We start from the raw sequence: 21737 nt of genomic DNA, 5'->3' as shown, positions 1-21737 counted from the left end.
TGTACATTGGGAGCATTTGGAGTCTTGTATAAGCCCCATTTTGCACAGCCTTATAGGAGTCAAGTATGTCCTGTGAATATAGTTCAGATTGATTTGTTGATGATCCGGGTTCCTTGATGTAAGTCGGACATTTGCCCAGGCTCCTTGCCAATCAAAGTCATTTTCCAGGTCTGGTATATCCCTCCTCCAGACATTGTCTAGTTGAAGGGTTTCGTACGAGGACGTTAGTAATTGATAATAAAAACCTGATACAAAACCTCCCAATGTATCTCTTTCATAGAAAAATTTGTGGTATCTGTGGTGTTCAATTGGTATGTGTAATGGAACACCGTGAGATCTCATACAAAGTCGTAACTGTATGTAAAAAAGCCATGTGGACTCGGTGAGGTTAAACTTTATGCATATTTCGACATAACTACAGAGGCCCTTGTTATTAAAAATATCCCCTAATGAGTGTATGCCTCTTTCTTCCCATACAGGGAATCTTATAGGTCGTTTTCCCATTAAGAGAGCATTGTTATTGAATATGGGAGTGTGATTATGCCATACTTGATTGTTAGGAAATTTCCAGGTTGTTTTTTATTATAGTTTCGGCTAATTATAATTTTGAGAGCACTGATAAATTATGTTTGGCCAGCTAATTATCCTTTGGATTTTATGTGGGGGGTATATGAGAACAGGTAGAACTACTACTGTATAACACTCACTACAAATTGATGTGAATCAAGTCTTCACAGGGTGTCCGCGGGACCTTAAAAAGTCTTAAAAAGTCTTAAATTCAACTATCAACTATTAAGGCCTTAATTTGTCTTAAAATGTCTTAAATCCGACTTTCGGAGGTCTTAAAAACATGCCATGTCATCTTATGTTTCATTGTGAAATCTGGGGGGAAACTATTAACGGGAGATAAATCAGGCTTTTTTCTTTCTTTCACGCAAACGGTACGCAGTGGGGCGGAACCTTAATGTGGTCCTTAATGTGTGTCGCCGTCGGGAGCTATTTCAGAACACCTGAGCATAGGTAACACGTTATTCAAGCCGTAGCGATAACGCTGACGCTTAGTTTAGTTTAATTGATTTGTATTTATTTGCACTCGTTAATTTAACATGGGAAATGAACGTGGTTGGTCCCAGTGAAAGATAATTACGAGGCCCGCTGCAAACTCCGCAAAAAGGATTTTAAACTGGGAACGATGGGAATAAAAGCAGTCGAGTCACACATGCACAGCGCTAAGCATGTTTACCTCTGCAAAAACCCGCCTGCAGACAACTTCAATATCAAATTTATTTTCGACGGCGACGCTGTCCACATCAACTGCTGAGGGACAGGTAGGTCTACCACCAATTACATCTGCACCTGTCCGGGTAACGTTCGGCTCCACGCCAACCCTTGAAGCTGAGGTACTGTGGGTTCTAAATACGGTCGCAAAGCATCAGTCCTACAATGGAAATGAGGGACTAGGAGAGGTGTTTCAAGCGATGTTCCCTGACTCTGAAGTCGCTAAAACATTCACGTGTGGAAAAGATAAAACGTCCTACATAGCCAGGTTTGGATTGGCTTCTTGCATCCAAAAAATCTCTCCACGGATGTAAACAAGGGCAAGGACACGTTTGTGTTGATGAGAGTGAGAGCTTCACCCCACCCTATGTTATTTTTTACCACCCACCTACCCCCTCCTAATGTACATCTCCTCCCCATCATATTTATATGTATATATATATATATATATATATATGTTAGGATCTATGGGTAACAGTACTGTATATTTGCATATCATATATGTCACAAATGTAACAGTAATATATACATGTATGTCCCTATGCCATAAATGTCATGATGTCATGTATGTTGTGCATGTCATAAATGTCACTATGAATTGAAAATGAGGGACCCTGATGTAAACAAGACAAACGTCTTTCTCTGGTCTGCATCCCCTTATTATTGTGTGTATTGAGCTGTACTGTATTGTACCCATTCTGAAATCTGTTAAATAAAGTATTCATTCAACCAAACCACAAAAACAAAACAACTGGATGAATGAAAACTTTATTTAACAGATTGCAGAATGTGTACAATACAGTACAGCTCAATACACACAATAATAAGGGGATGCAAACCAGAGAAAGACGTTTGTCTTGTTTACATCAGGGTCCCCCATTTTGAATTCATATTGACATACACAACATAGAATAGATAGAATAGAAATACTTTTATTATCCCGTGGGAAATTTGACACTGCAAATCGCTCAACATTTAAACATTTAGACAGGACAGGTCACGAATTAGAATAATAACACAAATCAATCAAGTTGCCTAGGATAAGAGTAGAGTAAAATAGAATAAAAATGAAATAAAATATACAGAAATAAATACAGTAAAAACATACATGACATCATGACATTTATGGCATAGGGACATACATGATGACATACAGGTATATACTGTAGTACTGTTACATTTGTGACATATACGATATGCAAATAATATACAGTACTGTTACCCAGAGATCCTAACAGAAAATATTATATATATATGATGGGGATGAGACTGTACATTAGGAGGGGGGGGGGGGTTGGACATTTACGGTGGCCAGTTTCGAATTGCAGTCTCCCGTAGGTGCTCTTTAAGAGCGGTTTTGAATGTGGGCAGGGGTAAAAATGGGTTTTAGGAGTGAGGTTAAGCAGTAGTCTGACCAGTTTGTTTTGTGATGTTTGTAATCTTGTTTTTAGTGCCTTTGAGGTGCTTTGGTACCATGAGGTGCAGGCATAGTCGTAGTACCCTTGAATGAGTACTGAGAGTACCCATGATTTTTGCCATTTTGTTATCGTGAAATTGGTATTAAATTTAATTCTGAGTGGCATTAAAAAGTCTTAAAAAGCCTTAAATCTGACTGGGCTAAACCTGCAGATACCCTGCTTCATTTATTATTATTATTATTATTATTATTATTATTATTATTATTATTATTATTATTATTATTATTATTATTATTATTATTATTATTATTATTATTATTATTATTATTCGATACAGGAGTTTGTGTACCAAGAGCTTCTTCAAATAACTTTCTCATTATATTTTGTTCAGGGGGGTTGATACTGTTATTTCGATATAAACTCCATTGCAGAGATGTTTATTAAGACAGCATTTATGAGGAATGTGTAAAAAGCGTTCAATTGTGAATGTCAGTATTCTCACTATTCTGATCAAAATAATTTGGTGTCTGTCTGACAGTTCATGAAGTTTATCTTGGAATAATGATGGATAAGATAGACGTCTCATAACTTCCTTGTGGGTGGTGACAACTTTTCTGAGCCAATGGGTGCTTTGCGCAAAAACCAGAGCAAGCTGTTTCCCATCATGCATGAGGTTGAGCAGTCGGTGGAGAGCAACTGCGTCGCCTAGCCCTGAAAACTGCGAGATTACCGTGAGATTTCCGATTTTCCGCGGCTTGCGCAGTCAGATTTCCAGAGCAAGTCGGACAACATTCTAACCGTCATGCAACGCGCTTGGCAAGGCCGTAGTCAAAACTGCGCAGGCCTAGCTCATCTCAAACAAGCCTATTAGCTTCTCTTCCTAACATTCACATTGCAGGGCAGTTTGTGTCACAGTACACGTATCTAGGTATGTCTTTCACACTGAAAACTTAGTAAGGAAACTGAAGCTCAAGCTAGGTTTTTATTTGAGAAACAAATCTTGCTTTTCCTTTGTTTGCAGGAAATAAAGTAATTCCCTTGTTTGACTATGGTGATCCTCATGCAGACTCACTCATTGACACACATATTTATTTATAAGTCCATCCTTGGTCTCACACAAAAATAGTAAGTATGGTTTGTGCTCAAACGACACCCTCTTACTGTCCGTCCCTAAGGTTCATACTGAACCTTTATGTTTGCTGCCCCTGCAGCCTGGAACCACTTGCAGACAGATTTGCAGTTAGACGAGCTGATGCCAATTAGGACTTTCAAAAATGTAGTGAAGGGTTTGGAGGCAGATTGGACTTTGTAACTGCTTTCTTAGCTAGATTCCATTTGCTAATTTCTGTCTATGATTCTTTGCTATTGTTGCTACTGTAATGCTTTGCTATATTTGCTTTTACTGTTTGCAAACACTATATTGCTGCTATCTTGGCCGGGGCTCCTTGAAAAAGAGATCTTGTAATCTCAATGGGACCCACCTGGTTAATAAAGGTTACATAATAAAAAAATAAAAAAAGAGATACAGGAGCGTGCGAGAGAGAGAGATACAGGAGGGTGTGTGTGTGAGAGAGAGAGAGAGAGAGAGAGAGAGAGAGAGAGAGAGAGAGAGAGGGAATCGAGAAGGCAGGGGGACAGAGGAAGAGAGAGTGACTTTGAATGGATGGCAGGCTGTGTTTGTCCTTGCATGCCCTTATGTTGTGTGTGTAGCTACTGGCGTTTAGAAAGTACAGGAGAAACAGGAGGAGAGGGTTCAGCCGTCGCTATTACTGTACCACCACTAATGTGGCATCAGAAAGTCATTGGAGCAAGTCAATCTTTTCAACAGCGCTCGCCTGTCTCTTCCAGACTATTGCTCTTTAGTATAAAAAGTTAAAAAAACAGAGCAAGAAATTAAGTAGTAAGCCTCAGTCAGCAGGCTGCACTGTATATTGCCAGGCGCTTGACCTATGTAATCATTTGTCAAACAGAACAGGAATCTTGGTTCTCAGTGTGTAACTGGCACAGACTTGCATCATGTTGTTCGGAAGGCAAGAGGTTATCAGGTCAGGATAGTGCAGAGGCCAGAGGGTTAGGTCGCTTTCACATATAGTTTTGGTGGACTCGGTGCGGTTCTGGTGGTGAAGTTGCAACATTGTTGCATTCATCATTTGGTTCGTCTGCATTCACATAGCAATTTGTCAAGCGCAACGAACTTTCTGAACAATGTCACGCGGTCGAAAAGAGCGCTCGTCCATTGGACACAATGGAGAGTGGAAATCCCTCCCCTTCAGAAAGTGAAATGCGGAAATACACAAACTGCGTAGCCGTGAGCAGGCGTGATAGTAGCAGAGGCGTGGCTGATAGAGAGTGGAAATGTGTGTGTGTGTGGCTGCGAGCCTGTGTGTGCGCGCGTGTGTGTGTCTGTGTGTGTGGCTGTTTGCCTACGTTTTTGACACAACAAGTCAATGGTGAATATGTTCGGGTGATGCTTTAGCACACACGCTGTGAGGCCTGAGTTGATCTGTGAAGAGTTTCTAATTTAATTGAATTTAGGCAGTAAACATGCTGGCTCACAAAGACATCGCATTAGTGAGTAAACATGCTGGCTCACAAAGACATCGCATTAGTAGCCAGCTATTCTCTGGTAGCCGCTGTTTTATTAGTAATGAATACCACATTTGAGAGATCCGCCGCGAGACTGACTGACTGCCTACTACTGGTGGTATAAAACAAAAGAGTGGCATAATTGTCTTTGTTCTGTGATTGATTCTTACATTGCATTGAGGCAGAACAACAACATCAGTCATGTTATTTTACCTGTATGCCTTTCTACTTCTAGGTCTTCTAGGAATCTAGGGCTGCAAAATGTTATTGAAGAAATGGATACAATTGCCAGAGGCCACATTTCAAGGGGTTCAGAGTGCCTTAAAGGTGCTGAAAAATAAATAAATAAAAGTATTAATAATAAGCCGTGTTTTTTTCTTCTTCCTTCTATCCAAGATCCACAGATATATAGATAGATAGATAGATGCAGTGTGCTGCGCACTGCGGTATTAATAATAATAATAATAAGTTGCGGTGTTCCTTCTACCCAAGATGCAGTTTATCAGGTGACTTCCTACGTTTTGGTCCGCGTTTGGTTCGATGAAGCCGAACCGAGACCTACGTTTTCAGGCGGACCAGAGTTTGCGTGTTTGATCCGCAGACCGAGTTCGACTCGCATTCACACGAACCCGAAAAACCGGACTATCGAATTCTGGTCCGATAGTCCGGACCAAACAGCCCCTGTGTGAAAGCGACCTTAGTATAACTGTATAATAACCCCCAGATGTTCAGATTAAAGTCACACTGCTCTCCCTGCACACACACACACACACACACACACACACACACACACACACACACACACACACACACACACACACACACACACACACACACACACACACTCACTCACACTTTAGATTTAGAGAATTTAGATTTTCAGACTACTGGCAGGACAATAAAAGGTGGGTGTGTGTGACGTCACATCACTATTGATTGATACTGATGTATCTGAAGATGGTACTGAAATCTACAGACTACACATTGTACCAAACTGAAATATTGCTTTAAGGCAATGCAATGGGGAAGTACCCAGTAGTGAAGAGTTTTGTTTCTCTCATCTCCTCTCCTCTCCTCTCCTCTCCTCTCCTCTCCTCTCCTCTCCTCTCCTCTCCTCTCCTCTCCTCTCCTCTCCTCTCCTCTCCTCTCCAGGATCCTATGCTAACAGTGGATGAGAAGCCAGAGCCCAGTATGGAGTCCTCTCTGAAGTATGTATTGGACCAAACGTATGATCTAAACTGGAAACATGAGTAGGGTTGGGTACCTACCGAGTGGTTCCGGTTCCAACATGGTCAACTGCCCCAACCCAATCATGTGCGACGCTGAAATGAGCACCGAAATCATGAGGATCCATGTACTCATACTGCAAGCAGTGCGTTAACTCTTTACTATCACACTACCGACGTTTAACCGTCGGTAGTGTGATAGTAAAGGGTTAACCTTCTGTAGTGTGGCAGTGAAATGGTTAACCTGCTGTTGTGTGGCAGTGAAAGGGTTAACATTCTGTGTATTGTCGCAGTGAAAGGGTTAACCGTTTGGTAGTGCGGCGGTGAAAGGGTTAAAGGTGCTGTAAGTGGTCTACATTCTGACAGCCATCACTGATATAGAGTGTTTGGTCAGTAACATGGGTCTCCCAGTCCCTCCGCTCTGCAGTAAACAGCCATCACTGATATAGAGTGTTTGGTCAGTAACATGGGTCTCCCAGTCCCTCCGCTCTGCAGTAAACAGCCATCACTGATATAGAGTGTTTGGTCAGTAACATGGGTCTCCCAGTCCCTCCGCTCTGCAGTAAACAGCCATCACTGATATAGAGTGTTTGGTCAGTAACATGGGTCTCCCAGTCCCTCCGCTCTGCAGTAAACAGCCATCACTGATATAGAGTGTTTGGTCAGTAACATGGGTCTCCCAGTCCCTCCGCTCTGCAGTAAACAGCCATCACTGATATAGAGTGTTTGGTCAGTAACATGGGTCTCCCAGTCCCTCGGCTCTGCAGTAAACAGAAGATACACTTGATCCAATCAGGGTAGACAACTCTCAAATATGTGCTTTAAACAGGTAAGCAAATCTGGCTTGGCGAGTTTTCTTGAAATAAGTATAAAAAAAAAAGAAAAGGGTTCTCTCTCCTGTTTGTATGAAGTGGAATGGGATACTAGAAAAATAAATGTCTGTTTACTGCAGAGCTGAGGGACTGAGAGACCCTTGTTATTGACCAAACACTATATATCAGTGATGGCTGTCAGACTTTAGTCGCTATTTAACACTTATTTGAACAAAAAATACCACTTACAGCTCCTTTTAAAAGAGGAAAAGCATAGATTCTGGCATCAATTAGGAACCGGCATTGTTTTCAAGTATCTGTTTTGACACCGGAATCGGAAAAGATTCAAACGATACCCAACCCTAAACATGAGCCTATTCTGTGGCTAGAGATAAATTACCGTAGATTAGGTCAGCACATATATACACTGTAGAAATGAGTGTGTTGAAATAGTGTGTTGCAGAGTAACCAAACAGCTCCATATTGGGACACTGGCCTTGCAGCTTGCGATACCCAGTGGTTTGAGTAATGCCTGATGAAGTGAGGTGTCAGCGGCACAGTCTACAGTGCTGTGGGGAGTAACAGTCTGCAGACAACTCATTTCTCTATTCAAGGTGTCCTCATGGTTCAGAACAACACGTTTTACAGTACATTGATGCAGTGATAAGACAGTGTCCTGTCTGAACGAGAAATACACACAAAGCTAACGAGAGCAGTGCTACGTTGGGGCGGCTAGGTGGTGTAGTGGTCTAAGGCACTCGCCACCAGTGTGGAGACGCTAGGATTCGCGTGTTCGAATCCAGCTCTCCACATTGTTTTTCAGTTTGGCTGGTCGTCCGCAGTAATACACATTGGCCGTATTACGGGGAGGGAAAACTGAAGGGTGGGGATCGAACGTTGTGAACAAGCGACTCCTACAAGTCGGTTGGTGCGCCTGCGCAGTAGAATCAGGAAGTGTCGGGGGCAGCGTGAGCCTCCCACGCGTTACTCCTCGACACTGAGAGGTCGAGCTGCGCAGGTGAAAAGATGCGACTGCTGTTACCTCAAGTACCGGAGGGGACTTGTGCTATGTATGACTTAGTCCACATTGCAGCCGGCTTGTGGGAGGCAAGAAACAGCGTTCGTGACAGGGGAGGGTTGAATTGGATGATACGAAATTGGGATGGGAGAAAATATAGAAAAATGGGAGAAAAAGTGGATCAAAAAAAAAAGAGAGCAGTGCTACGTTCTCACTGTGAAGAAAAACAACAGATTATAATTGCAACTTAATTTCCCTTGAGCAGGGCACTCAACCCCGACTGCGCAGTTGGAGCTGCTCATTGGGATGGGTAATACACACAGTGTAGAGCAGTGGTTATCTGTGGTGGTGACAAGCTGGGATGGGTAATATACACAGTGTAGAGCAGTGGTTATCTATGGTGGTGACACGCTGGGATGGGTAATATACACAGTGTAGAGCAGTGGACAGGACTGTGTGTGCATGCAAGACGAGACATTATTATTATGTGTTATTGTATCAGTTTTGGGAATGCATTTGTGGCTTATTTTGATATTGTGATGAACCACGGCAAATAAACAGTCTGGGAAACACTGAGAGTCTGATGGGCAACATTTCCCAGTGTTGTTGTTGTGAATCACATACAGTAGTTCATTGACCATATTCACACGGCATATTCACACCCTGGGTGGGGAATAGGGAATCCCAACCTGACCATGACATGAAAGCAAAATGGCTACCATGTGAATATGGTCAATGGTTTCTTTACACCTCTCAAGTCAGGGACCCAAATGAGAGTTGTTTTTCTCCCTTGTTTCTCCTAAGTTGTGTCAACAAAAATATGGTGTGGAACACCTGTGAATACGTGTGGAACAAGCTGTTTATCCGTACACAGTGTTTTAAAGTCAACAAACTACAAAGTTGTGCAGAAGGTCGGTACAATTATACCACACAGAATAAGTCTACCAAGTAATGATTCACTGCAGTGGTGCATGCTTAAACCTAACACATTGTCCTGGGATTCTGGGTGAGTAAGTGGGTCTGAGGCTGTCTCACGAAAGAGGATACAGGACCAATATCCCACTGGTTTATTCTCTCTGTCAGAACAAATTTAAAAGAAATTCAAAGGTTGAAAAATTAAACAGCAGCCCTAGAATATAATAGAATAATATTATTTGAAACATATTTTTTAACTCTCTCTCCCTCTCTTTCTATTTCTTTCTCTCTCTCTCAGAGTTGAGTGTCATCCCCTGCCTATGAGGTGTAGCAGCAACAACAACACCAACAACAACAACAACAACAACAACAACAACAACAATGGTGGTCTCCACCCCTCTCTCTCTCCCTCCTCTCATTCCTCCATCCCTCCCTCACTCTCTCCTTCCGCTATGAGAGACTGTCTCTCTACCCGGAACTGCAAACGCAGAATGCCTCCCCCTACATATTATTTTCTCTAAATCACACTTAGTCACCTAGTTCTGATTGAGTGTGTGTGTGTGTGTGTGTGTGTGTGTGTGTGTGTGTATGCGCGTGTATGTGTGTTTGTGTGTACATACTGTAAGTATGTGGGAAGGGTTTAGCAAAGGCAGTGATCGGACTTGAGGCTTAGAAAGTGTGAGGTGCAACGTTCCGGGACACCAGCTAACACTGGCACTGTTGTGTTGGCCACCCAGCTGATTTTGCTATGCTAGCGTATCAATAAATTAATAATAACAATAAGAAAAGAAAAGCCACAATGATCCAAGCACGTGTGCTCAGAAAGCATTAACCCTTTCACTACCACACTACAAAAGGTTAACCTTTCACTACCACACTACAGAAGGTTAACCTTTCACTACCACACTACAGACTCTTAACCGTCTGTAGTGTGGTAGTAAAAGGGTTAACCTTCTGTAGTGTGGTTGTGAAAGGGTTAACCCTTTGCCGCGTGGCAGTGAAATGGTTAACCTTCTGTATTGTCGCAGTGAAAGGGTTAACTATTTGGTAGTGGTAGTGAAAGGGTTAAAAGGGGCCAGGGAGAAGGTGTGAGCTTGTGCTTCTGCGTGGGCTTGCTGGTCTGATTGCTGCCTGAAGGCCATGACTGTAGGTTGTTACCTTCCATGTGTGCGTCACGCTGTTCTTCTCCTGTTAGAGTAGCCATCTATCTAACTGTTTCCATGGGACTCTAAGCCTTGATGATTTGTTTGAAACGTTTACAAAAGGAGGGGAGGAAAGCACTGGATATGACAAAGCAAAACTGTACAGCAATAGAGACGGCCCGTCAAGACAGACGGGACCGTTAGGTCGGACGGATGAGGCGGTTGGTCAGACTAGTCAACGCGGTCATTTTGTTAGACAGGGAAAACAGTCTGAACAGACAGGTGGTGAGTGTCAGTCGGTCAGCTCATCAGTCAGGCAGACTGTCTTTCTGTCTGGTTTTCCGACTGTCTTTCTGCCTGGTTTTCTGGCTGTCTCAATGCCTGGTTCGGACAGTAACTTAACGCAGCATGTCTTCCACTCTGCCACAGAAGTCACTCACAAAAGAAACAGCTGAAATCTCTCTCACACTCCTCTTTCTCCATATCTCTCCTATACGTTTGCTCTCAGTTTTATCCCTGTACTGGATGTAAATCTCTCTTAAGACACATTATGTATGTAGCTCAGCCCAGTGGCTTGGTATTGGTAAAACAATCGACCTGCTTTCCCAAAAGCAGCATATAACTATTAGACTAGTGGTGTTGCTACCAGAATTTCTTATCTTGGTCTGTATGTTACACTTGAATTCTTTCATTGAAGCCCATATTAATGGACATCTTTGAGGCAGCATTTAGAGAGAATGTAAACTTTTCTAATCTCTGATGTTGCATCTTAGATGTCCAAGCGGGTTTTTAAATGTTAGTCGTTTTTTGTTCCACCTCAGTCCCAGAAAAGACACAGAGACAGTCTGGTGCAACTGATGCAAGAACCCTACTGGTCTGTTTACCTCGTTTACACATGTGGACTGGCGCACACTATGCATTTCAAAGGCGGGTCTCGAACATGAGGACCTCCTCTCGCCTATCCTTTTTCAGACCAGGTGTTTGTTCCCCCATGACTTTCCTCATTCTGGTTCAGCTCAGATCATGTCTACAGTATCTCACCACCACTACAGTATTTGCTAAGGCTCAGAGTCCCCAGCTCCTATCTAGATACTAAAACTTGTTTTCTTTATTTTTTTTATTTTTTTTTTTACATTTTAGTAGGTTTGCTTTGTAGGTTTGCTTTATTAGGTGGTAGTAGTGCTAGTAGTAGTGCTAGTAGTAGTATTCGCTGTTTTGCATTGGGTATAACAACTCATTATTATTCAGTAGGCATTATTATGTGCGCAGTGCTGTGTTAGCTTTATGTAGTGTTTTAGCTGTAGAAAACGGCTATAGTTTCCCTGTGGTAAGTGACAGAGATGCTGCCACGGATATGAGACACTGATGAATGGTGCTATTTTGGACTTTAATCTCCTCCTGGGTATAAAAGGTAGCTGAGATGGGTTCCCCTCCCCGAGAGGGTGTCGGTTCTTTGTTGTCTGGATTGTCTGTAGCTCTGGTCCGGGTCCCTCACGGTTTCCCTGGAAGCAATTTTAGTGCCGAGATCGAAAAACCCATTTGAACACGTGAGGTCATCTTTTAAGTTCCGCTTTAAGCCGCCGGATGACAACGAGCGCAGCGACGAGATGACGTCGGTTCCATTTCAATCCAACGGAGTGGTGTGGTCAAGATAACACAAAACAGTAGGACGTAGGAACATCTTCAATGAATAATTTACAGAAACCGTATAAATCTGACCCAAAAAAGCTAAATGGCATCCCTTCACTGGGCATGGGTGATCTTTCTCAGCACTAAAACGCTTCCTGGAAGTCTTGAGCCCTGGATTGGCTACTTTTATTCCCCCTCCCCAACCCCCCCCCCCCCCCCTGACGTTTGTTTTCTCTGTGCGGCTTTCTCATTGGCTTTTTAGGAAGGAAGAATCTGCGTTCATGGTAGAGTGAAATGTTTTATATTAAAAAAAAAAAGGGAAAAGTTTCACCAGTAATATATACATCCTGTCGATGGGAGCAATCACAAAACTGCAATCATTAGATAACAAAAAAAGAATAAAAGACATGAAAGGCAAAAATACCAGTGTCCTTTTAATAGTTAGAGTGAGTATTATTATTAAAGGGGTGAGTTGTCGTCCCTGTGGGCGTTAACCCTTTCAACGTGTATGCTTTTTGAGGGGGGAAATCGTTTCAGAATTCCAACTCCAGAGCTCTCCGGTGGCCTGTTAGCCGTTGTGACGTCGTCATAAGAATGCTCAGTTCTCAAATTCTAATCTCAACGTGTGTAAAATAGTACACCTGAAAGGGGTAAAAGGGATGAGTCGTAGTCCCAACCCCCCCCCCCCCCCCCCCCCGGCACAGGGCACTTTCTTTTTAAACAGACTGACAATCTCTAGCCAAAGAGTGCTTTGTAGGGCCTCTGTTTGTGTTTTCTTCCCTACACGGTTAATATATTGGTCTCAAAGCGCCTCCACGGCACAAAGGTTTTAACAGTACCTGCTACTTAGGCTCAGCTTTTGAACTATGATCAAATGCCACATATCATCCAGAATGTGTTCACATCCCAGTAGCATTTGTGACTTGGGGTTCACATCCCAGCCTCTAAGGTTGGGGTTCAGTTTCTTCTATCTCTCACGGTTCCATGTGTTCCTGTGTGGTTTGGGTCAATACCCCAGGCCTCCTCCAAGCACACATTAATGGGTTTACATTCTATTCACAACCAGGCATTTTCCATGGCCTGAGTTTACATCCCATACTAGCCTCGGGTTGTGACCTTATTATTTATCTTCTCGCATGGGTTTTATAATGTCAACCTGTGCAGTCTGGGTTCAGTATTTAATAACTGCAGCAGCTTCCACTGTATCCACTGTTCTTAACCACATCCTCATGTGTGTGTGGGTCATGTTCTTTCTGTGGACACATCCCAGCCACCCAAGGCTTGGGCTTCAGCCTCGGCCTCCATAATTTCAAATCCCAGTTTTTCTGGTCTTAAATTGAGCACGTATTAAAATCCCCAAAACGATGGGTTCACAGCCCGGCAGCTCCAAAGGTACTTCACCCCAGTACTTATGGATTCACATCCCAACCCGCAGGGTTTGCGGTTCAGGTTTTATTCACCAGCTGGTCTCGTCTCAGTCCGTCTGAGTCTCGACCTGACGTAGTTAATGTAAGACAGGAAAACACACAATACAGATAATCACGTGAAGAAATACAATTTCCAAAAAACACTGCGAGCATGTAGCATATGAGTTATAAAACAACATGAAGAACAATCTTTTTTCATTGATGTCTTTTTTGAGTGATTGTTTTGTAAACATTTTAGTAAGATGACACTTTCTTTGTTATAAAACAAACTAAAACCAAAAAGCTTTTTAATAACATTTTTTTAATAACATTTTTTAAGTTGTTTTTCTTTTTTGGCTGTAGTGGTTTTTAAACATCAAAGTCAACGTTGGTATTTGCAGTTTTGTCTTTGCTTCCCATTCAATCCTAAATGTTCCACATTCTAATATAATTCTAACACGGTAACCAACTTGAAAGCCCACGTTAGTCTCCCTGTGTATTCCGGGCCTTGTCCTGTAGCGAGGAGGCCCCCTGTCTCTCCATTAGCTTGTTTAGGAGTTAATTACCTCAATTAATGGAATCATTTCCTGCATGCTCTCTTGCTCTCCTTCCCCTCTCCTGTCATCTGTATCTCTCCTTTTTGTCTTTCTCTTCTTTCCCTGTGTTGAGTAGGGATTGTTTTGTTGTATTGTACATAGCCAGTGAATAGCCTAGAAAGGCCTGCTTTAGTCTGAAGTATTGACTATTTTACCGTGTATGTATGTATGTATGTATGTAGCTTTGTGACTTAATGATGAAGCACTTACAGTATATTGTAATATTGTACATGTACCTTTTTTCTGTTGGCGATTTTATCAGTAGTTAAATAAATTCGCAAGCTCTGAAAAAAAGAGAAAAAAACGTCTCCTGTCTTCTTGTTTACAGCCTCTTTCTCTGCAGTTGGGTTTTAAAAAAAAACGTCTTTTAGTACTTAAAAGTCTTAAGTCATTAATTGACCAGGTAACCAGGTACACTTTCATAATGGGTATACACTGAATTTATTGCATCTTCACAAATGCACAGTGTTAAAGGAACACGCCAACATTATGGGAAATGTGCTTACCGTCTTCTCCAGAATCAGACAAGAAGAATCAGATACATTTCCTCTATGTGTTTAGTAGAAAGCTATCCGGCTGCAAGCTAGCCTAGCTTAGCACAAATTAATGGATATGGACCATTAGCCTAACTTAAAACTTTGGGAGAGGTGTTTTTCGTCAACAGCTAGGCTAGCTGGTCTGCATCTGCTTCCATTAATTTGTGCTAAGCTAGGCTAGCCAGCACCCTGATCGCTTTTCGCTTTCTAATTTCATATCTTCAGTGTTCATATTCATGCTAATCTCCCCTGACTGGTGCTCTGGGAAACTCTTGTTGGAATAACACCATGGAAAAGCAGATGGTGGGATGCTCAGGTTCAGGTTGGAAATCCTTGGCTGTTGTGTGAATATGATCAATTCTAATATATATATATATATATTTTTTTTAATCCTCTCTTTCTCCGATTTTTCTCTGTTTTTCTCCCCGTCCCAATTTAGTCGTTGTGCCAATTCCCCCCCTCCCCTGCCTGGTTGTTGTGCGCATGTTCTCCTACTGGTCGGTACAAGGGAACCCTGAAGTCATCCGCACGCTTCCTCCGACACGCGCGGCGACAGCCAGTGACTCTTTTTTCACCTGGCAGCGAGGACTCTCATTGATGAAGCGTAACGCGTGGGAGGTCACGCTGCCTTCATCAAGTCCTGCCTCCGCTGAGCAAGCGCCCAGACCTGACCTGTAGGCGTCGCTGTCCACAACGCCAGATTCCCACCCATGACTTCCCTCCCCCTAACTCAGCCAAACGAGTTAGTATGACGATCAGCCCAAGCCAAGGCAATGCTGACTCCGGGAGTCGAGACCGCAGCCTCTTGCATTGGTGACGAGCGCAATCTCCGCTACGCCACCTGACCGCCCTGATCAATTCTAATATTTGATGATGTCATTGAAATAGGCCTGGGCAGAGGCTCTGAAAGCTGCAGTTGCCATGGCAAAGCCACCGTTTGTCTGGATGTTCTTGCATTGAACTTTCCGAATTTCATGCTTTCCACTTAATCACATAGTTCTATATCTGGTTGCACCTGTGAGAAGGGCATGTGGTCATTTGGCTACAGGAGCGTTACTGATATGGTCCTATCATTCTAGCATGGGAGCATTGTCAGAATTCTATGGTCAAGATTTCTGAACCCAACCCCTTTATTTTATTGTGATCAGTGCATCTTCATTTTGGATCCCTAGAACAGTGTTTGAAGCCAGAAAGCAGAATATTTGTGTTTAAGTATGTTCTAGGTTTATGTTTGGTTCACAGTGCCTCAAAATTATTGATTTAAGATACTATAATTCTGAGAATTACATGTATAGTAAATATATATTCCTAGACCAATCACAGGCTCCACAAATGTAAGCAAATCCCTGTAAGTGGTATTCTCTTTGTTAAAATAAGTGGTCTACATGTTAAAATTGCTCTACAGTGACGATAGCCATCACTCATCACTGATATAGAGTGTTTGGTCAGTAACATGGGTCCTCCAGTCCCTCAGCTCTGCTGTAAACAGAAAGTTTACCCACTTTATTGAATCAGGCGAGAGAACTCCACACTGCAAAAATTGTCTGACAAAAATAAGAAATAAAAATAAATGTGTGCTTGAAACGAGTACAATAATCTGCCAGCTAATTTAGCTTGGCAATATCTTTTTTTAAATGAATGAAAAATATAGTAAAAATTATCTCTCCTGATTGGATAAAGTGAGAACGGGATACCAGGAAATGTACACTGTCTTTACCTTTAAATTGGTTTATTTTGCTTCCAGGTCAGGATCCCTGAGGTTCCTCGCAGTTACAGAAGGGATATATTGTCTGATGGCCCATTAGCTACACATCCTGAAGGACCTGAATCCATAACTCTGTGTGTTTGTGTGTGTGTGTGTCTGTGTGTGTGTGTGTGTGTGTGTGTGTGTGTGTGTGTGTGAGTCAGAATGACTGGTAGGTGTGCACTTGTGTGTATGTGTGTTTTTGTCACGCACATGTGCATATGCATGTGTTTAGGTCACTGCATGTGTGTGCATGTGCACTTGTGTTTATGTGAGAGAATTCCTAGTGGTCAGTGCAGGTCACTGAGGTGAGACTGAGACAGACAGGCCTGCAAAGCACATTAGTTCCACTATCTGTGGAGCAGACGGACAGGTTGAGAAGGAGCTCTCACACACACACACATTCTGCCCTTTCATTGTTTTTTCCGAATGCCAACTCTCATTTCTTATCACTCCATTCCTCTTTTAATTTTTCGCTCCATTCCACTTCTCACATGGTTTTTCTCCCACCTCTCTCACCCTCCCTCCACCTCTCACTCTCTCCCTCCCTCCACCTCTCTCTCCCTCCATCTCTCCCTCCATCTCTCACCCTCCCTCCCTCCACATCTCACTGTCTCTCTAACTCTCACTCTCTCCCCCCACCTCTATCTCTCACTCACCCTCCCTCCACCTCTCTCTCTCCCCCTCCATCTCTCACTCTCATCCTCTCCCTCCCTCCACCTCTCATTATCTCTATCCCTCTCTCACCCTCTCCCTCCCTCCACCTCTCTCTTCCTCCCTCCACCTCTCACTCTCTCTCACTCACTCCCTCCACCTCTCACTCACTCTCTCTCTCTGTCCCCCTCTCTGTTTCTCAATATACAACATGACGCTATTGCTGACATTTAAGCCAAAATAACATAAATAATAAATATAATAACAATTTTAACATTCAATTTAGTGTTTTCATGAACCGGTGTGTGTTTCCATGGCACTGATATCCGTATTGGGATTTAATAAAATGTATCCCAAAATCGTTATAATGCTGTTGCAAGGATACACTTTTCGATTAATTTGAAGAAATACATGTAATTCTATGATTTCTATATAATGTTGAATGTCATAAATATATGTAGGCCTACTGTATAGTAAAAATCCATAACTCCCAGCCCTAGACATATAGTTGTATACTGTACGTGTTACGGGTCCCAAAGCTGTCGGGTACCTTCACAAATCATGTGCGTACGATGTCATCTTCCCCCCCTGAAACACATGGATATTGTCACATGGAATGAAGACTATGAACTAGGGGTGGAACGGTACGCATTCGAACCGTGTACCGAACAATACACACATGCCCCGAACCGCGGAGGTCGTACAGAACGGTACGCATTCGAATCATACACGGTTCGGGGCATGTGTGTATTGTAGCCTCGAGCTAGGCTAACATTACGTTAGCTACGAGCTAACTAACTTTAGCCGCGAGCTAACTAATGTTTGCCGCAAGAGAAGTGACTCCACAACACCAGTTCGATTAGTGGGGAAGGGGGGTATATTGACGAGGCTTCAAAGAGGTTCAAAGATAACTGTTTGTGTTCAATAATGAGCCAGGAGACTAGAGCGTGTGTGTCAACTGCGTCTGCAACTCGTAACATCCTGGTCCCTGCTGGGACGTCACGTACCAACTCCACACACCACTGTGTGGCAGGGTTTATATTCCCCATTCCCTTGTAACATCTCCTTTTTTTTAAAATGTTTAAGATAACAACAGTTACTTACAACATTCCTTAGTGCAAATTATTATTAATACAAGAAACCGCATAAACGTCCTTATTTAAAACCCTAATCATCTTTTCTGTGACTTTTACTTTTTGATAAGAAAGTCTAGTGCTGGTTGAGCATTATGCATACTTTATGTTGGCCTTTGTCTATAATGTGGCCACAAAAATGGAAAGGTTTAATAATTTTTTGTTTGCACTTAATACTTTGACAAATATTGCCTATATTTTTCAGTCAGTTCGGTCTTTGTGTGCCAAACATTATTAAAGGTAAACTTTTTTTTTAACCAAATAAATGAGAAGCAAGTTTAAATCAGCAATGCCTCCCCTCTTGCTGTACCAAAATCTCTCCTAGCTCTAACCGTCACTGTCAAAATAATGTGCCTGATGTCAAATGGCCTCATTCTTTCAGTTTTTGCATGACTACGTCCTTGAGAATAACTGAAAAGTTGGATTATTATTAGGCTATATATCTTATGTTGATGTATGGTATTTTTGGAGTGTTAAATTGTTTTAAAATAAAAAACAACATATACCGAACCGAACTAAAAACCGTAAACCTAAAACCGTGATACGAACCGAACCGTCGATTTTGTTAACCGTTCCACCCCTACAACAAACTGTTCGCTTCACGGTCCAAATCTCCTCTGAGAGCTTTATTCACAAAACTCTCCATACTCTTTATCAAAAACATCATATTTACATCATATACACATTTGTTACATTTGTCCGTCTGCTTCAGTGTCTCTGGTTATCAATGTCAATCGTTACCAAAATATTCATTTCTATTCTTATATTTACATTTGTCCGACTACATCAGTGATAATGGTTATCAAAACATTCACTTAAATCATATACATATTTCTCCTTGGTTTCAGTGTCTTTGTTTCAATATCAATACCGTTCACTATGCACGTGCATGTGTGGGTTCTCCTTATAAATGACAGCGCAAGATCACACCTTTGAAGGAAGGAGTGAGGGAGAGAGGGGGAGAGACATAGAGAGAGATGAGTGAGAGGGAGAGTGGTAGAGAGGGAGAGATGAGAGAGAGTGGTAGAGAGGGATAGAGAGATGAGGGGGAGAGAGAGAGGGATAGAGAGATGAGAGAGAGAGTGGTAGAGAGGGAGAGATGAGGGAGTGATTGAGAGGGAGAGATGAGAGATATGAGGGGGAGAGAGAGTGGTAGAGAGGGATAGAGAGATGAGAGAGAGTGGTAGAGAGGGATAGAGAGATGAGAGAGAGATGATGGGAGAGAGATAGCCATAGTCCTCCTTTGGGGCGTTTTTGCCACCTGTATACAGTACTAGTGATTTGATTTGATTTGATTGATTTGATATTTTTTATTTTCGTGTCTTACATACAGATGTATGCCCAGCCCATATGGGCTTACAAGACACATAACAATAAGTATATAATAATATACTTTACCAATTACTTAACAAATGACATAGACCAAGATGGCCATAAAAAAAAAGAAAAATACAAGAAAATACAATAAAACGTAATATAACACAAGCTGTACTCAATGTAAATAAACAGAAAAACAAGGTGAATTCAAATACAATTATATAGGATACAGTGTGTTTTGTCTCAGGTGCCATGCCTTCTCCAAAAATCCTGCAAAACCGAAGATGTCCTCCACAAAAAAACAACTAGTAGTGCATGTACTACCACATGGTGCAATTGAATCAACTATTCATTCAATCTTTATTTATACTCGATAATACACTGAGTAATTAAACTCATTTACAGTGCCGTCGAGATAGAAGTCACACTTCACAAATCCCACTAGTTCAATGAGCACCATAGATAAACGTACTACTTTTACCATTCAACTAACTTGCAGTATAGTTTAAGACTATTCTTTTTTTTTTTAAACTTTGACCAGTCAGCTGGTTCTTTTAGCGTTTATCGCTTTTTCATCGCATTTATACTTGGTCAAGTTCGACCGACAGAAGCAGGCTGAAAGGGTTCAGATGGGGGGGAAGACACTCTGGGAAAGGCACGGCTGCCGTCCGGGATTCGAACGCGCTCAGCCCCAGATCCGTGACGAGCACGGTTGTCCACGGCGCTGAAATAGCACTCGCGGTACGTGGTGAGCTACTGGAGCTCCCCTGTTTAAGACTATTCTTAAACTTCATAGAGAATATTCATTAACCCGACATATTAGCTAGACCCAAACTTTACAAAATGGCGTCTCACTAGCTTTAAGCTCTGACTGGTGCATTTGTGACATGGGCTTCCTTCAACTTTAGAACTCAATTCACCGATAACAATTAACCTTATTCCACATCATTGTCAAGTGTTCAGGGCCCCAGCATTGAATAAACATTTTACAATGTACATTAATACTGATCGGAACGTGCAATGTAACTCACTGTGCCTTATATATATATATTTATTTATTTTTACCTTATTTTCTAGCACTCGCTTGTATTTAAATATGTTTAAGTTAAGTATTGTGTGATTTTGTGTGAATGTACAGTAAATTACCTAGTATGGTTGTCAATATTCCAATGTACAGTCTTGCTTCTACAGATGTCAGTGTTTCCCCTCCACAGTGCAACCAGGGCGGTCAGGTGGCGTAACGGAGATTGCGTTCGTCACCAACCCCGGAGCGGCTGGATTCGCCTGTTCGAATTCTCACAGCTCCGGGGTTGTCACCAGCTTGGCTGGCCGTTCACACTAATACAATTGGCAGTATTAGAGGGTGGGAGAAGCTGGCGGGGTGGGTCCGGGTCGTTGTAAACAGGGACTCCTACAGTTCGGTCGGGGCGCCTGCTAAGCGCGGATAGGATCTAAGTGGGATAGTGTGATCCTTCCACACGCTACGCCCTCTCAGTGAGAATCCACGCTGCCAGGTGAAAAGAATCGGTTGATTGGCTGGACGTGTGTCGGAGGAAGCACGTGGTAGCCTCCACTCTCCCAGACCGACTGTGGGGGGTAAGTGTGCAGCGACCAGGAAGGGGATCGGGAATTGGCATAACGACTAACATTGGGATGGGAGAAAATCGGAGGAAAAAGGAGGGGAAAAAAGATCAATAAAAAAAAACACACAGTGCAACCACTTATGAAATCACCACTGCACCACTGTTCTTTAACTCATTCAGCGCCAGTCACGAGAAAAGTCGGGTTAACTCGCCAACCGTTCAGCGCCAATCACGAGAAAACTTGGGTTTTAATCGTTATTTCTTTTATTAGCTATAACCATTCATTTCTCATCCATCCAGCCTGATGTTATCATTGGGAATGGGCCTGAGCTCGCAAAAGGGCAAATACCGCCGCCTTCTAGCCGGTATTGCACTCTAAATGGTGTAGTTTCTTTTCTGGGCTGATCTGAGCCGTGCGGGTGGGGTTTAAATACTCCGGCAGGACTAGCATTTACAACGTTACATCTGCGATGTTGCCCCCCCCCCCCCCCCCCCTTCATATGCAATGCCGGGCAATGTGGGACCGACCTCCACGACCAGTATTTGGAATGGCGATCAGATAATTGGATTCTTTCTTTTGCATTACATCAGAGACCAGGTAAGGACTCTATATATAAAATCTTGCGTTGATCTGATATTTCTTTCTACCGCGATCGAAGCTGTTTGTGTGTGTGTGGCTGTTTACCGTTGGGTGCAGGAGGTGGGGGGGGGGGGAGCGCCGCGCTACGAGGGCCATTTCATGTA

General features: G+C 42.6%; 1 long non-coding RNA gene across 1 annotated transcript in view; it reads left to right on the top strand.

The window, feature by feature from the left end:
- LOC311236982 overlaps window positions 1–14330 on the top strand; it is a 34837-nt gene extending 20507 nt beyond the window's left edge. The window contains exons 3-4 of the long non-coding RNA XR_014620270.1: window positions 6435–6490; window positions 9552–14330. This is a non-coding gene — a long non-coding RNA (uncharacterized lncRNA). The remainder of the gene's footprint in view (window positions 1–6434; window positions 6491–9551) is intronic.
- Window positions 14331–21737: the final 7407 nt, after the last annotated feature.

Source organism: Notolepis coatsorum, assembly GCF_963971535.1.
Source record: "Notolepis coatsorum genome assembly, chromosome: 11".
Taxonomy (NCBI): domain Eukaryota; kingdom Metazoa; phylum Chordata; class Actinopteri; order Aulopiformes; family Paralepididae; genus Notolepis; species Notolepis coatsorum.
The sequence above is the reverse complement of the archived record's forward strand: the minus strand, read 5'-3'. Positions and strand labels throughout refer to the sequence as shown.